General features: G+C 47.6%; 1 pseudogene; it reads right to left on the reverse strand.

The window, feature by feature from the left end:
* Nucleotides 1-4,167: 4,167 nt before the first annotated feature.
* Nucleotides 4,168-4,880, reverse strand: LOC136154327 (phosphoethanolamine/phosphocholine phosphatase-like; annotated as a pseudogene).
* Between the last annotated feature and the right edge of the window lie 240 nt (nucleotides 4,881-5,120).

The raw sequence follows: 5,120 nt of genomic DNA on the forward strand, positions 1-5,120 counted from the left end.
AATATTGATTCTTCCAATCCAAGGGATGTCAGAGAGGCAGCAGTGAGCTGTGGCTTTAAGTTTGCCCCTTTGAAAAATGCATTTCTCAAGGAGGCAAAATCTGTTAAAAAAAAAAAAAAAAAAAAGAGGTACAGAGTTTATTGTTAGAGACACAGCACAACAAGTAGGAGAGCACATAGAGAAACAGTTTGTTTAGTTAAGACAGAGAAGGCAATGATACACACTTGGAGAGAAAAGGTGTGGGCATCTGTCCTACTGAGGAGAAGTGCAGTAAGACGAAGTTAAGTCATTTTTATAGGACAGTCCTTTTGGGTCTTTGTTTAGGTTTGGCCAGTTATCTTGTTTCTTTTCTCACACCTGACCTGTACTAGGACCCTCCCCAACATGCATGAGCATCTCTATTCCCAGATGCATGCCAGCCCGGAGACCTATGGGGGAGACGTGGCATCACACATTATGGGTTGGGGCCCCTTTGTTTTTGACCGCCAAGGAGCCTTTCTTCCCATGTGCAGTGTCTCTCCTGCCCTGAGAACGGGACATATGTGACCTCTTGATGTTTTACTCAAACAGAGAGTAGCCCCTCTGTCTCTGCCAGAGCTGTTATCTTACATTGTCCTCAGGAAACAAAGCCTGACTATTTACCCAGTTACTCTTATTCATTCTATTTCAGAGTGCAAGCTGGAGACTGACTGTAAATACCTGGACTCAAGCCCAGTTGCCTCCTTCCTTAGGAAGTGTAAAGCAGAGGCTAGTTGTAAATGTTTGCCCTCACAAGCATATAATATTTCTTTCCGTCTGTTTACATCATCTACAACATCTCTCATTAGAATGTTATAGATTAGGATCTTTATCCCTTTCCTACCTCTGTCTTTCCCTTTTGGTAATCATGTTTTCAAAGTCTGTTTCCATTTATTTAATAAGTTCATTTGTACAACATTTTAGGTTCCACATGTAAGGGACATTTGTGTTACTCTTTCTGACTTTCTGCACTCAGTATGGCAATCACTACATCCATCCATGTTGCCTCAAGTGGCATTATTTCATTCTTTTTATGGTAAAGTACTATTCTGCTGTATATATGTACCACATATTCTTTATCCATTCCTCTGTCGATGGATATTTAGGTAGCTACTGTGTCTTGGCAGTTGTAAATAGTGCTGCAATCAACATTGGGGTGCATGCATCTTATAGATTTGTGAGTACAGCTCTTTGGTCTCCTTAGGTTTATTCCTTGGCATTTTATTCTTTTTGATGTGATGGTAAGGGGGATTGTTTATTTAACTTCTCTTTCTGAAATTTCATTGTTAGCATATAAAAATGCAAGAGATTTCTGTGCATTCATTTTGTATCCTGCAGCTTTACTGAATTCATCGATGAGCTCTCATAGTTTTCTGGCAGCATCTTTAAGATTTTCTAGGCACAGTATCATGCAAGCTGCAAGCAGTGACAGCTTTATTTCCTTTCCAACTTGGATTCTTTTATTTCTTTCTCTCTGATTGCTGTGGTTAGATCTTCCGTAACTATACTGAATAAAAGTGGTGAGTGGCCGTCCTTCTCTTTTTCCTGATCTTAGAAGAAACACTTTCTTCTTTTTACCATTGAGTATGATGTTATCGGTAGGTTTGTGAAATGTGGCCTTTTTAATGTTCAGATAAGGGCCCTCTATGCCCACTTTCTGGAGAGTTATTATCACAAATGGATGTTGGACTTTTTTCTAAAGCCTTCTCTGTATCTATTGAGATCTATGGATTTGTGGATATTGAAAAATTCTTGCATCACTTGGATGAATCCCACTTGATCATGCTATGTGGTCCTTTTAATGTCTTGCTGGATTTGGTTTGCTACTGTTTGGTTGAGAATTTTGTGCCTATGTTCATCATTGATATTGCCCTATAACTTTCTTTTTTGGTGGTATATTTGTCTGCTTGTGGTACCAGGGTGATGGTGGCCTCATAGGATGAGTTTGAGGAGTGTTCTCTCCTCTGCAAGTTTTTGGAATAGTTTTGAAGGATAGGTATTGACTCTTCACCAAATGCCTGACGGAATTTGCCTCTGAAGTCATCTGGTCCTGGCCTTCTGTTTTATGGAAAATTTTAAATCAGAGTTTCAATTTCAGTACATATGATGTGTTTCTTTGTAGTTTCTATTTCTCTCTGGTTCATACTTGGAAAATTGTACCACTCTATATGCAGATCAAGAAGCAACAGTTAGAACTGGACATGGAATAACAGACTGGTTCTAAATAGAAAAAGGAGTACGTCGAGGCTGTATATTGTCACCCTGCTTATTTAACTTATAGGCAGAATACATCATGTGAAATGCTGGGCTGGAAGAAGCACAAGCTGGAATCAAGATTTCCGGGAGAAATATCAATAACCTCAGATATGCAGATGACACCACCCTTATTGCAGAAAGTGAAGAGCAACTAAAAAGCCTCTTGATGAACGTGAAAGTGGAGAGTGAGAAAGTTGACTTAAAGCTCAACATTCAGAAAACTAAGATCATGCCATCTGGTCCCATCACTTCTTGGGAGATAGATGGGGAAACAGTGACAGACTATTTTTTGGGGCTCCAATATCACTGCAGATGGTGACTGCAGCCATGAAATTAAAAGACACTTACTCCTTGGAAGGAAAGTTATGACCAACCCCGATAGCATATTGAAAAGCAGAGACATCACTTTGCCAACAAAGGTCCATCTAGTCAAGGCTATGGTTTTTCCAGTGGTCATGTATGGATGTGAGAGTTGGACTGTGAAGAAAGCTGAGCGCCGAAAAATTGATGCTTTTGAACTGTAGTGTTGGAGGAGACTCTTGAGAGTCCCTTCGACTGCAAGGAGATCCAACCAGGCCATCCTAAAGGAGATCAGTCCTGGGTGTTCATGGAAGGACTGATGCTGAAGCTGAGGCTTGAGTACTTTGGTCACCTCATCCGAAGTGTTGACTTACTGGAAAAGACCCTGATGCTGGGAGGGATTGGGGGCAGGAGGAGAAGGGGACGACAGAAAATGAGATGGCATCACCGACTCGATGGACATGAGTTTGAGTCAACTCTGGGAGTTGGTGATGGACAGGGAGGCGTGGCGTGCTGTGATTCATGGGGTTGCAAAGAGTCAGACACGACTGCGCGACTGAACTGAAGTGAAATGAATAATTGGTCCATTACTTCTAAGTTGTCCATTTTATTGGCAATTATTTGCTTCCTGTATTCTCTTACAATCCTGTGTATTTCTGTGATATCACTTGCAACTTACTTCTCCATGTCTAATTTTATTGAATTTAACCCTCTCCCTTTTATTCTTTTTTTTTTTTTTTCTTTTGGGTTTCACTGGCTCTGCTTTTAAATCATCATGGCTTTCTGTTCCATTTGGAAGGGGAGGGGTTCAGAGGGTCCAGTCGGCGGGACGACTTTGGTTCAGTCCGTGGTTTCTTGCTGCATAGAAGAGGCTGGGGTGCGAGGAGGAGACGTGGTCGCGTTTTCTGAGGTCCATGGCTGGCGGGACCCGAGCCCTGGACAGTGTGCTACCTCATTCCACCACCAGGAGGCGATTGTTCCCTCTGGGATTTCTTCCTGTGGGGACGCTGACAGCATGCGTGGGGGTGGGGGGGGGGGAGGCAGAAGTGTAGTGTAGGGTCACAGAAGGTAAAGCAAGACCTAGGCCTGAGACTGGCGTCGGTGGAGAGCACCACCTCTCCGCGGGGAGTCTGGGGCTGAAGGGGCGGGGGGAGGAATTTCAGGACCTGGGTCCCCCTGACAGAAGTCTAGGGGAAGGAAATCATGCGGCTCAAGGCAACAGTTAATGCAACACAGTGGGAGATGTTCCTTCTCTACCCTGCCAGGCAACCTCTTCCCCCCATTTGGGAAGGGGCAAGATTTTTGGAAAACACTGCTGCCTGCTTGGGTCTGCGCACCACCCTGGTGGGGCCAAACTCTAGAATTCACTTGCAGTGGAACTGCGGGAGACAGCCAAGCTGGGTTAACTGCATAGACGGGGAGAGCTCCGAACTCTCTCCTCCAGCCCCCAAATGGACGAGCTCCGGATGCCCGAAATTCCCGGAGGGACCCACCAAAACGAAATGGAAAGGGACTAATAAAACTAGGTTTGTCTTTCCCTGTCCCCAGCCCCCTGGCCCCCTTCCCGCTGGGCGCCCCCTGCAGGCCGCGTCCTCAGCACGTCTTCAGCACCTGTTGCAGATGGAGGCGCACTTCGGTGGCATTTTCCCAGGGTACCACGCTGGCACGGAAGGAGCTGGGCTCAGCCTTCTGTGCCTCCTGGATAAGGCGGTGCATGGGGTAGCCGTGGCGCGGGAAGGCCACATCGCCACCGGCCAGCAGCCCCATGGGACAGAAGTCGTTGGCGCCGTCGCCCACGTAGGAAAGGCGCTCGAAGTGCACGCTGTCGTGGGCCCGCTCCTGCAGGTAGTCACTGAGCACCTTGTGCTTGCACGTGTTGGCGGGGCAACGCGCGCAGCTGAGTGAGTGGAAGGGCTGCAGCGCCAGCAGCCCCCGAGCGTCGGGCCCGGAAGGGTTGCTGAAGATGCGGCGGAACAGGCCTTGGTGGCCGGCGGCGCGCAGCGCGCTCTCCACGCCAAAGGTGTTGGCATCTGAGATGAGAATAACCTCAAAGCAGGAACCCTGCTTGGCCACAAACTGCAGCATTTTGCCCATGCCGGGCGACAGCCGGATGGACTCGTAGACCACGCGCAGGTCTCGCGGCCGCACGCCCTGGTCACCCAGGTACTGGAAGACGTGCTGCATGTACTCATTGTAGAAGCCCTCGCGGTAGGTGGCACGCAGGCTCTCTGGGAGCCGTATTCGTCCACGATAGTCTCATCAAAGTCGAAGGTCAGGAGGAAGCGCGGCGAGCCCTGCGCAGCCATCCCGCTGTCCCTAGACAGGCATCGGAGGCCAGCAACTGGAAAACACCCACTCACTATCAGTACATCACCCTGAGCACCACCTGTAGGGATTGTTGGCCTCCAGCTGTCAGTCCAGAGCTCCTGACCATCATACAAGGTCCATGTGAGGGTGCCCAGTCAGGTGGCTTTGTTTCCACCACTAACATCCACCTGATCCTATCCCCTCTCCTGAGCCCCAGGAACCACTCAGTAAAAACAGCC

The sequence above is a fragment of the Muntiacus reevesi genome, chromosome X, assembly GCF_963930625.1.
Source record: "Muntiacus reevesi chromosome X, mMunRee1.1, whole genome shotgun sequence".
Lineage (NCBI taxonomy): Eukaryota > Metazoa > Chordata > Mammalia > Artiodactyla > Cervidae > Muntiacus > Muntiacus reevesi.